The 12886-nt window shown below is 35.4% G+C and overlaps 1 protein-coding gene across 5 annotated transcripts in view; it reads left to right on the forward strand.

Annotated features, from left to right (window-relative positions):
• The window catches only part of Cad99C (cadherin 99C), a 169658-nt gene that overhangs the window by 93461 nt on the left and 63311 nt on the right, over window positions 1-12886 (forward strand). For 3 of the 5 annotated variants that reach the window (XM_069501483.1, XM_069501482.1, XM_069501484.1), the window contains one exon: window positions 8283-8341. The gene's annotated coding sequence lies outside the window, so the exon portion shown is untranslated. Of the gene's footprint in view, window positions 1-1820; window positions 2149-8282; window positions 8342-12886 lie in introns of those variants that run through there. The other 2 variants (XM_069501481.1, XM_069501485.1) reach the window with 1 other exon arrangement.

Below are 12886 nucleotides of genomic sequence, written 5' to 3' on the forward strand. Positions count from 1 at the left end.
TTCTAGTAGGTACCGTAACATTGAATGGGAAACTGGAAGAAATCTCTGTTCAGAGATTTAAGCATTTCCAATGTAACTTAATTTATTGTTACTTTGTAACTACAATTTTGATACATGAAAAATAAAAATAAATAAAATAAGTTCTGTATTGACTAGTCGAAACTTTGTATTGACTACCTGAGTACTTAAAATCGCAGTTGGTAGGAACTTACTTCTAATTCACATTGAAGTGAATAACCCCAGCTACGACATTTCTTGTATTGTAAATCAAATTGATTACGGGTTTACGAGTAAAGATGAGGAATTTGAACAATGAATAGATTTATAAGCTAGATTTATTGAACTTGGATTGTCGTGGTTTTCCTACACGGATGGCTCCAATAGGTACTTCGTTGAATTTCTATAGATTTTAAATGTCACTGGGATCCAGTCGTCGTGTTAACCTGCAAACGATGAGAAAGGTCTCCCTTTATCGAGGATGACATTTTGATGTGTTTTATTGGTATTTACTATGAAAATAATAAAATGTTAGCAGAAAATAAACAGTTTACTCTACGATTATGGGATTTGTATTTTAGAGAAAAAGCGAAAGGACCGTAGAAAACATAAAACTTTTAAAAATAAAAGTATTCGATCTGCTTCTTCAAGTTTATCTACATTTTTATAACTTGTTTAAACCAATTAATATTAATTAGACGATTCCAGATGATCCAGTTTTTAATTATGCACTTATTGATAGGTTTGCGATATCACCTCTAGTAAGTGATGATGTTATTTACGATGAAATGTTTGGAAAAAAAATATACGGACCATTTTAACTTTTTGTGTCAAATTTCATGTCACAAGTAACGATTTTAATCCTTATTTTTAATGAAAACGGTACTTTCCGTATGACAGTTGACCCATAGAGTAATGGCGCTTGAGGAGTCATTTTGTACGGATTATATGTTGCAGTTGTATTAGGTCACCCTCTTATTGGCATTTTTATGGCAATACACAAAAATATCACATGCAAGCACCAAAAGGATCAAATAATGAAATTTCCATCTGTGTCATAGAATCCAAGTGTTCAATTGCGTGTATAGGTTGGTCGACTTAAACAAACTGAACTATTTAACGCAATAGCTCTGCGTAAGAGCTTTAGGTATACATAGCGAATTTACCATCTGCGGTTGACTCAGCAGATGACTTGCGATAATCTCAGGCCGCAATCGTACAAACCGAAAAGCAATCATTGTCAGTAAGTTAGGAGCAATACATGCATACTGCATCGTGACCCTTACCTCTTTTATAGACGCAACTTTGTATGAAATAGGTGTGAACTAGACACCAATTATATTCATAATCTTAATATAGCCTCCGTCATTCGAAAATAAATTCATAATTTTATTGATTTTAGTAGCCATAAAATCTGATATCTTTTAACCGAATTGACTAAGAACAAATTAAAAATGCGAAAGCAGGTCAAATTACTGTAGGTTATTTGACTTGTTTAGACAGAATCTATACTAATATTATAGAGAGGTAAAATTTGTAAGTTTGTTTGTAGGAAGTAATCTCTGAAACTACTGAACCGATTTTGAAAATTCTTTCACCAGTATATTTTTTTTTAAAAGCTCCCTGCGAAATTGTAATAAGCTACCCGTGCGAGGTCCGCGCGCGGCGGGTCGCTTGTAATATACTTATAATTTTAAAGTATAAACGAGTGACTTAAATGTTACTTAATCAAAACCGTCAATTACTTTAAGTTAATTACGTCGAGTAATTTTTCAATCAATTCCTGTTCGATGTCAATTGTCAGTCAGTCAGTGTGAGAGCAGCGCTTGCGTACGTAACACGTGTTCTAGCAAAAAGTGAGCGGTCGAGTTGATCGGACGTCGAACCGATATGATATGAACTCTTTTTTTTTTCTTAAGCAAGCTTAACGTGGTTTATGCAATGAGGCAATAACTGGATTCGATTACGAACGGCTTTTAGTGATTGAATGTACGGTTTCGCGAATCTTAATTGCTGTTATTGGTACTGAAATCTCGGTTAATGTGTTATGGATATATTTTAAAGTGTTTTAGTGCGGTTGCAAGGTGGAATAGTTAGTTTTAAGTGAAGTGTGATTTGTCTGGATTTTTATTAACTTTAATGGGCGTTTATGTAAGTATTTTTTAATGATAACTTATTGAGATCAAACAAGAAGTTGTTTTAAGGGTAATAACCAAATTAAGATAATAACCTCAATTTTTTGATTTCGTTGTTCCTCTTTACATAATCTTTTTATTAACTTTGATAATTACTTATTTCACTTTATTCAGTAAGTGGATATTCGAGATGTATTCTGTAGTGATGTTGAGCTCTAGACTGCAGGGTGTCCGTTTATCAGATTTAATTAATACTTACCTGGTAGTCTAGCACGCAATGTTAATAATGTTTTATTATTGGTTGGAGGCTTAGATAGATGATAGGGCTAATAAAATCATCCGACGTCGAGTAGTTATACGTGTTCCACAGTCGCTATTGCTGTTCATAATGTTAGAGCGAACAAGAATACAACTTTTATGTTAAACACTTCTAATGTCATAACATTATGATTTGTACATTTAATTAAATTTTCATTAACTAGATGATGCTCGCGAACTCATCATTTTTTTTTAAATCTCACGGGAAGTCTGATTTTCAGGGACAAACTTAGCCTATGTTGCAAGCTATTTTTGTAACAAATTTCATCAAAATCGGTTATCAAACAGATGAACCGTGCAATATTACCACATAAACATAATAATTACGGAATTTATATGTTACAATTTTTTTATTATACTTAAGCCAAAGCTATAATTAGCAAAAACACATTGATATTGGTAAAATCTTAAGATAAGCGGATAGGGGGATAAAATATTTTAATACCTAGGTATTAAAATGAGTTCCAAAAAAAATATAGTGTCATCTCTAAACTGTTTATCGATAAACAATGCAAGTGCTTGTTGTTGAAAATGGCATAAACCATACTCGAAGAGATTATTCATTTACAACGTTTAAGTCATTAGTATAAACATAACATAATTTGCTTTATAATTAGGAAAATGGAATCTTAATTATACTTAAGAGCGTTGCGTGGCCAGCAATAGGCGTACCTACCGGTTTGCTATTATCACATTATTGCTAATAATGAGGATAATACAGGTCTGGTGTTAAGGTGGCTCCCCCACTGTGTAATTTAAATACTTCGATGGCACTGGTATGCGTGTTTCCTTGACTTTCCTGACTAGTGGCTAGCAAATAGCAGTAAGCAGTATTTTTAGGGTTCCGTACCTCAAAAGGAAAAAGCAACCAACATAGGATCATTAGAATCAATTCATTGTCAGTCTATCGTGTCTGTCAAGACAAGGGAATCAAAACCAACAGGCTACTTCCCGCTTGCCTTAGGGTGAGATCTATAGAGCGCACTTTGACTTTGCTCAGACTTAAGTTTGAGTATGTGAGAGATAGGTTATACATCTGTCTCGTCATGAAATTTGGCAGGTAGCAATGTGTTATAGCACAAGCAATCCGAAAAATCCAATCCAAATAATCCGAAAACTGTGAATTTGTGGTTACATAAAAAAAAAGTTCACGAAAAAAAATATGCTTACTAAATTACATCATAGATGGCGCTGTCCGTCGTTAAATTGCAGTGATTTAAACAAGTCTTGAAGCGAACATTGTTATAGGTAGTAGGTACAGGTTTGAGATTTCTTGTACGATAGTGCGGAACCCTTCGTATGTGAATCCGACTCGCACTTGGCCGGTTTTTAATGATGACAATGACTTGAATTTGCACTGTTATTTTGTTTACGATAGATAATGTTTAGCTTACGGTCGTCTTCCTCGATAATTTGCATAACTGCATTATTTAATAGACGTCGCGTGTCTGTTTAAAAATATAAAATGACTAAGTAATCTTTAGTAACTTGCTTGTATATTCTCCGTAAAACCTGTATTTCGAATCAATAGTAGTTATCTACACACATAAGTAAAACCTACTACATATTTTTATGTCGCTACATTCAAATTTAGTTCTTCGAAAAGATTTTCGTAACTGTCTAAATCAGTTCTACATGCCTTCGTAAGGATTAAACACTGCGCCTTCAGCTTTGCAGCAAAGTGCCGTACGGAGGCAGCGCTGCGGCCGCGCTGCTTTGTAAATCCATATAATTTCGATCGATGAACTGATGCGCGGCCGCAGCGTGGGTGTAGCGCTGCAGTCGCGCGTTTTATTTAAATTTATTGACAAAGCAGCGTGGCCGCAGCGCTGCACCCGCGCTGCCTCCGCACGGCTCTTTGCGGAAAATTTGAAGGTGCCCTTAACCAATACACTCTCTTATATGTACCTCTTATGTACCTACACTTAAGTAGTATTTCAGTTTTACTAGGTTAACCATTTATTTTTATTCAGTTACAGTCAACACAGTCTTTATATTTTAGAGCTTATCTGTAAAGTTTTCACTGTCTATTTCATTCCATTTTTTCATTTATCCTTATCTCTTACTTTATTTCAGGATGGTATCCTACAATGGCATTATAGACAAGGGTGGAAATGGGTATTTCCTTCATAATAGAAGTTACATGAATATTTTATGTTAGGTACATTAGCCTTTCAGATATCATTGTGTAGCAACAAATATATCTAATGCCTGTGATTTTCTATTGTTCAATCCACAATTTGTCATCCTGTCTCATTTTGCAGATTAACAGCATTTCAAGTGTCCAAACATACTTCAGTTTTGCGTTGCGATTATGCAAGTGCAGTTCTACATTAGAGTAAGATCGTAAGATCACACTACAGACTTTTTGTTTCAAGACTTTCTGTCTTGTATGAACAAAAAACCCTTTTTACGCAAACGCTAAGTAGGTAGGTAGCTATAGTACGCGACAGGTTAAGATGGAAACCGGGGTGTGAGGCAGGGGACGCCCGCACTGGGTTACCTGTCGCATATTACTATATGTAGTAGGTATACTACGCGACAGGTCGAGATGGAAATTGGGGCGTGTGGGGCGCCCCCCCGCCTCATACCCTGATTGCCGAAAAAATAGGAATAAAATCGAATAGATAGGTACCAGTGACATTGCTCTGTGAGAGAGCAGCCGCTTGCACGTCATGTCATTCCATACAATTTTATTTTGAAGCATGATTGGCGTTTGCGGATAATAAATTTTCGCTCAAGAGTCTGTCCGTGCACGAACGCCACACGGTGAAGCATGAACTGCTTCATATAAAATGTTTTGAATCCGTGCCTCGTCCGCACCTCGTTTTGTGCCCGCCACGTGTTAGCATAAACCACCACTAATATGGTTATAATAGTCAGACTACAAAAATATACCAATATAATAGATTAGGGGGGTCACGAAAAATTTGGTAACCATCACGGATATGGCTTTTGTTGGGTTCACAGGATGGAGGGCAACTCTCTGAAGCCAAATATGTGACTACTGTCTGCGCTGAGTGGTCGCTACATGTATTTATGGCGCCTGAAAGACGAGTGATCGTTACTAAACATTACATGATAAAATTGTCGTGACCCGCCGGTCTGTTAACATTTTGTTCCATCATCGACGTCTATCTTAAACGTTTTTGCTTTTCATCAATATGTTAATTTTCCATACGTAATGAGGTAAATAAACTTTTGGAAGTCGACGACATGTCGCTAATGTGATTTGTCGATTAAAATGTCCAGTACAATGATTTCAATGTATTCGTAGTTTATCTAACAACCTGTTCATATTTATTCAACTGATTTCGTTTCTTGACACTCCCATCCGCCCACATACCTATGCTAGTACAAGTCTTGAGAAGTAAGTTGGTGTTTTTGACTCCCAAAATTATATATTGTCAACATATATTTATTTTTGGTTGTTTAAAACGGGACGGGAACGGGAATTAAGTATATCTACTACTAGCTTATGCCTGCGATTTCGTCCGCGTGGACTTATTTCAAATCCCTATTTTACTCCCTTTAAGATTAAATTTTCAAAAGTCCTTTCTTGGAGATGTCTACGTCATAATAGACTTCTGAATGCCTCAGCCCGATCGGTCCAGTAGTTTGAGCTGTGCGTTGATAGATCCGTCAGTAAGACACCTTTTCCTTTTTTATATTTAAACTAGCTTATGCCCGCGACTGCGTCTGCGTGGACTAACCAATTTCAAACCCCTATTTTACCCCCTTAGGGATTGAATATTCATAAATCCTTTCTTAGCAGATGCCTATCTACGTCATAATAGCGATCCGTCCAGTTGTTTGAGTTGTGCGTTGATAGGTCAGTCAGTCAGCTTTTCCTTTTATATTTGGATTAATAAATGCTTTTTCCTATCAATTTATGTTATACCTACTTCTATTGTAACGTTGATGATCGTTCGTTCCTTTAAGGTTAGGCACAGAAGGGTTTCCCGGTTGAAATAAGCCAATTTAAAATATCTATTTGCATTTCACTTTCTGAACTTACTTAAGATCTTTGGAAATGCAAAATAAGTTACCAATGCCAGAATCACCTACTTTGTAACATATTTCACAATCGGTAGCGATAAAAGGCTAGATTACCGAAAACTACGCACCAATGAGTAAGCGAGTCAGTCAAATAGAACCAGTTCCCACGGCCACTTCTACCTACACTTTCAGGCTTGTCTTTGACTTTATTATGCAAGGGTTGATTCTTTTAATGTGTTCATTCATTTCTTATGGCAAAGTAGTCAGGGTTATGGGTTATGATTATCATTCGTTTTCATTCTTGCAATCGAGTTAAGGAACTTACAAATACATCATCATTATAATAATAAACCCATCACCAGCCAATCACTGAGCACCCGTATAATAAAGAAAGGTTGATAAATCAATTCAGTCGCGCGTTTGCATCGATGCAGAAGAGATGCTAAATCGATACTATGTGATTGTATCACTTTTGAATCGCTACTGTCGCGCGTTGCAAATGCGACTAGCGGCCAAAAGTAGTGATGCAGACGTGTGACAACGAAACGCTGCAAATGTTTGCCGTGGGTGACTTCCCTGAGACTGCACAGTTAAGAATTTCATTTAAATACCATTGGAGCAAACCTTCAAAGCTTAAAAATAGCTATGAGCCCGATCAGCGATGTACAGTGTACAGTCATCCATGTTTATTTATCCAGCAAATAAATAGGATGCGTGTAACAATGCCGTCGCCGTTGTGTTTAAATAAATATTTAATTGGTTGCTAATTGCTAAGTAGGCTATTGTCTTGGCGATTCTTCTCACAATTGGCCATTGTGGGCAGACAATGTTGGGAGCTGACCTCAGTTTGCTGCAATGCCTTTTTATCCGGCTACCAAGAAAGCGATCTGATCTTTAGTGCAATGCTGGGTTTTTGATATCAAGGTGCTTGTATAAAAATTTGGTTAAGGTCTCCCATACGTATTGTTTTGGTTTATATCTTGTGTGAACATTTTTAACACAATACAAATTAAAATCTTTACTGAAATATATTAAGTAAGTACAGCTACTTCATTATCTTCTATTGTAAGTTAAATGATTTGAGCTTTATTTATTAAATCGTCGTCAGTATTTTATTTCCTTCTGACTTAATAATAATATTATGTAGAGGGTAGGTATCTATTGTAAGTCCATTAAATTCATAGTTTTAAACTCGCATTTATTTCTTATCTCGCTATTTTTCAGTAATAAAATAAAGAAACAAAATATCACGGGAACCTTATGCTCCTTTAAATGAATCCCACTGGTAGCGTGGTAGTGTCGGTAGTTTATTCAACAACCAAGTAAAAGCTTCATCAGGTGTTTGAAGCTTTAAATTACTTCATCATCATCATTACCATCCGATAAACGTCACTGTTGCGACCATAGGAATACACATAGACATTACAGTTTCACTCTTGGAGGGACTTCCACATGCCACGGTTCAGCGCCTCCTGAATCCAGCTGCTCCCTGTATTTCCTTTGATGTTGTCTGTCCACCTAGTGGGAGTCTTCCAACGCTGCGATTTCCGGTGCGAGATCGTCATTCTAGCACCATCGGCCCTAACGAATATCGGTTTTCGAAGTACCCATGTGTCCTGTCACTCCTTCCTGCCCATTGGCACTCGAATCACTCAGCGGGTGATAGAGTGGAGAGAGATATGTATGCCTATAGTTCCTTTATGTGATCAAATCAGAAATGAGGAGATCCGTAGGAGAATCAGAGTAACCGACATACGAGTAGCTAGCTCGACGGGTTGCATTATTTATTAATTTTTTATTTTTTATTATTTATTATTTATTTATTTTTTACAGATGGCGCACTGGAACGGATGATTTAAGGAATGCGAGCACCTCGGAGTAATTATTGCTGCGTAAGTACTTACATTTTGATAATTAAATAGACATCCTACTAAGATTTCTTACAAAACAGTCTAATTATTGAGACAGGAACCTTTCTAGCTTTCTATTAGTGAATGCTCAATCACATAATTAAATTGATCAGTCAGGAGACTGAGAACCATTACGTCTGTAATTTACATTTTTGGCGTACTAGAAATCTTTTAATGTTACAATCACTTGTACTCCAATTGTTGTATGTCTGTGTAATCTTACCCCTTTAAAATAATTTTATATTTTTGAGTCATTATTCTGTAATTTTAATCAATTTGCTCGTAGGTAGGTAGATCTAGGGAAGAAAAAAATAAGAAATACCATTTATTCATTAACGGTACATAATAATGGAGTAAAATTCGTATATAGTAAAAAAAATCATTTAAGTACCCACTTAAAAGTATTTGTTAGATATCCTAAAAGGAAATGGTAAAATATGTTCTAGTTAAAGGTTATTATTACTGCTTGTAAAGTTTGCTGATAAAATGTCTATAGTTTGCGCTCGCTCTTGTATGAATGGTAGAATGTAGAGCCCATGTTGTAACTAACAAGACGACCATTTAGGCCATAGAATGCGGATTTAATTTGTCATAAACTACGCCTATTTTAGCGAGTTTTTACATTTATCTGCAAGCGAGATTATAGTTGCGACAGGCTTGAAATGTGGGCAGCTAAATAAATGAGAATTATGTTAAACTGGTTGATGTATGTTTGGGTTGCATAGATGGCATTTTTGCAAAATTACTTGATGACTTTACTCCATGCGTTTTGTTGTTTTTGCCCACTCTGAATTAAGCTTTCTTATATGGAAATCCTCATAAAGCAGTCATGGTCTCATTTTAATTTATGACCTAAATGTAATACAAGTTTATATACGACTCTTACGTACAAAAAGTAAATCATACTTACCTAGGTAGGTACTATAGATAATGCCCGTGACTTCTGTGTAAAATTCCTTTTTTTGAAAATCCCGTTGGATCTCTTTGATTTTCCACAATAAAAAGTAGCTTATGTCCTTCCCCAAGATCAAGCTATCACTGTACCTGTCAAAATCAGTTAAACGGATGAGCAAAACTAGCATACAGAAGATAGACACACTTCGATATTTATAATATTAGTATGGATTGTAACATTTTGTGATTTTACCCCGAAAGAGTTCCATAATGTTCCAATTAAGAAATAGATATGTTAATTATAGGAAAAAATCCATAGCAGTAAAACCTGCTTTGAAATCGTTTTTCAAAGCAGCTATTAACAAAAATATCAGTTATATTATAAGCGTCTAGACGAGACTTATCTCAGCGTGATCGACATATGCAAATTATTTTTGCTCTCTGCCATAGTAATAATTTTAAAGAAACAAAATATCAGCATTGCTTTTTGCAGATTCTGTTCTTTCAAGAAACACTTTTTGCCTTATTACTATAAAGCTAAGCTAAGCCCTATAACTTTCTAAAACAACTAAATAAAGTTCAAAACAACTAAATAAAGTTCAAAACTAAACTCCTCATAAATAAACGTTGAAATATATTAAAATTGTTTTTCTATCGCTTGGTAGATAGATATATTGTACTATGTTTATATTTTAGAACTCAGAATTTTCTCTTATTTCATTTGACATCCCACTCGATACGATAGCAAAAAAAAATCACAGACCTCCAGTTTTATGTAACATCCGCCATATTGATTTTGTGTTTATGAAATGTCACCCGGGTCATAACAAAATAATAAGGAATCGATTGACACCTTAAATTATTAGAATCGGCCTAGCAGTAACTAACTAGTTAAGGCGCTACGATGGAACATACATACAACAAACATACAACAAACATACAAACAAACATAGTTATATATACATATCTTATATCTACATACATAAACTGCTAAAATCACAACCCTTCATTTTGGCTTTGCCATAATCGGGTAAAAAAGGCACAAGTTAACCGACTATGCGGTATTCTGGCAGACATTCAAAACCCAAACTTATGGTTTACTTTCACTTCCACGTGAAAAATATATTCTTGTAACTTGTGGTTGAATCATAATGTTACAAAATATGACACGTATAACATTACTGTTCGTGTAAAAGATTAAGTTCATACCTACTTCCTAAAAAAAACTCCCTTATTAAGGTTAAAAAAAATCGAATGGCTGCTCAGTCGTTTATCTGGATTCTGAATTTGTTTTTTAGTCAATTTCGATTATGATTTCGCCAAAACCTAGGCGGGTTAATTAGTTTCAGTAAGATAATAAAATCAAACCACTTAATTTACTTTGGATAGGTTTTTTTAAGGATAGCAATAAGTGTAGGTATGTTAAAAAATAAAAAATAAAATATATTCAATTAAACTTTTACAAGTACTTTTGAATCGTCAAATGCATAACCCCTGGTTCGGAATGCCTTTCCAACCGAGAAGAACCAGCAAGAAACTTGGCGGTTGCTCTTTTCAAAGATTTGATATACAATATTATGCAGCCATAAAAGTGTTCCATGAAAACATTGCGACATCACGCGTTTACAAGTTGAATATAATTATACTTATAAATTCAATCCATATAGTCGTCAGTTTATTATGCGAGTTTTATATTATTCATAATAGTTTTGGATGAAAATGCATAGCACCTGTCCTATAAACGAACATCAACTCGACGGGTGGTAAAATATTTCCAGTTTTTTGAACGTAAACATAATATACTTATAACGCGTCTAAACTAACAAAAGGAAATCATTTCCGCCATGTTGTGACGTCTTGGCTAGAGATATAATATTTTGATTCAATATAATATTTTTTTCAATGGATTTTGGAGGGCAAATTTTCAATGGATTTTGTCCTACAAAATGTATTAAAAATATAATCAATAACCATATTATTATATTTTTTTGCAGGAGTATAGTTATCTCGGAAAATCAAAGAGTTCCCACGGGATTTTTAAAAACCTAAATCGTTTAGTCGCAGGCATCACCTAGTGTAACAAAAATATGTTTCTGGCTAGAACATCATAATATGGCGAATACTATTTCCCTTTCTTAGTTTTGACGCGTTATATAATATCTTATTACTTTTGTGTAATATTATGTCGTGATGCCCTTCAAGTTAAAATTTAAAGACCATTACTTAAGGGTCATCTTGAGGAAGTGCACTACGTAAAACAGGAAATTCTGCTGTCTTGAAAAAACATCGACGAAATATTAAAATCTAAATTCAAGCTACAGCTTCCGGAGAAAGGGATTCTAAGCCAGTGCATGTACTGACAGAGTGTAAACGAATCTGCCCAATAACAACTTCAACGTAGCTTTATGTACGTTGACACACTGTACCTATACAAAAATCGAGTAACAAAACCATTTCATTTTTGTTTAAACTGGTGTTTTATAATTTAATTTTATTCACTTATTCGTTATCAACAGCGTTACAGATAGTATAATTTATAATAAAAAACATGTGTTTAAAATATTATGATATAGGTACTGAAAACAAGACACCTAGGATCCCTAGGATGCTCGACCCGCCCTTATGCCAAAGAAAATAAACATCAGTTTGAGTTGGCATCAAGAAAGACGCCGCACGTCATCGCGTCGTCGGCTCAGCTGCATTTTGCCGGTGTGACTGTGAGTTGCGCCGCGACGCAAACATTCGTCAGTATTTCACGGATCAGGTTAGGTTTTAGTCATCATAAAGTATAACGATAAAGATTTTAATAAAAACACGATACAAGAGTGCGTAAGTTAGGTGCGGGATCGTGGGAAGGGTACGTGAAACCGATTTATAAGGAGATGTAAGCAAAAGATAACAGTATAACAAGTAACTTTTGAAGCTCTTAAAAATGAAACACCTGTCTCATAAACAGTCTCACACGACGGGAGGTATAATGCACTGCATTTATATACGTGTATTTAATATCAGTGATATTGGTTGCATATAAATCATACGCAAGCTCAAATAGCTCATTCATTAACTGTAGTTATGGCTTTCATTAGTTAAAACTTGAGCGGAACGCTAATCGTTTCGATAATGACTGCGTATTTCATAATCTTGCGATGACCTGATGAAATAATTACATAGGAATTAAACCGTTTATTCAAAATTGATTGCGAATTTACTGTTATGTGGTGCTCCATGCGGATTACTATCTATGTTTAACCGTGTAACGTGGCTGAGTCGTGATCTGGCATCTTCAAGTCATCACCGGCTCACTACAGAGCACAGGTTTCTTATCGGTAATACATGGGCCATCGGCCATAGTCCACTACTCTCTCTCAGGTATGCAGGTTTCCTCACGATGTTTTCCTTCACCGTTAAAGCGAGTGATATTTAATTTCTTAAAACGCACATAACTATAAAAAGTTAGAGGTGCATGCCCCTGATCGAACCCCCGACCTCCCAAACAGGAGGCGGACGTCCTAACCACTAGGCAACCACGGCTTCCTATAAAAAACCTGCTGAATATTAATTACAAGGTAGGTACTAAAAACAAATACCTCGATTTTGATAAAATAATCGACGATCGTCAATGCCAGATAATTT

Source organism: Maniola hyperantus, chromosome 10 (assembly GCF_902806685.2).
Source record: "Maniola hyperantus chromosome 10, iAphHyp1.2, whole genome shotgun sequence".
Taxonomy (NCBI): Eukaryota; Metazoa; Arthropoda; class Insecta; order Lepidoptera; family Nymphalidae; genus Maniola; species Maniola hyperantus.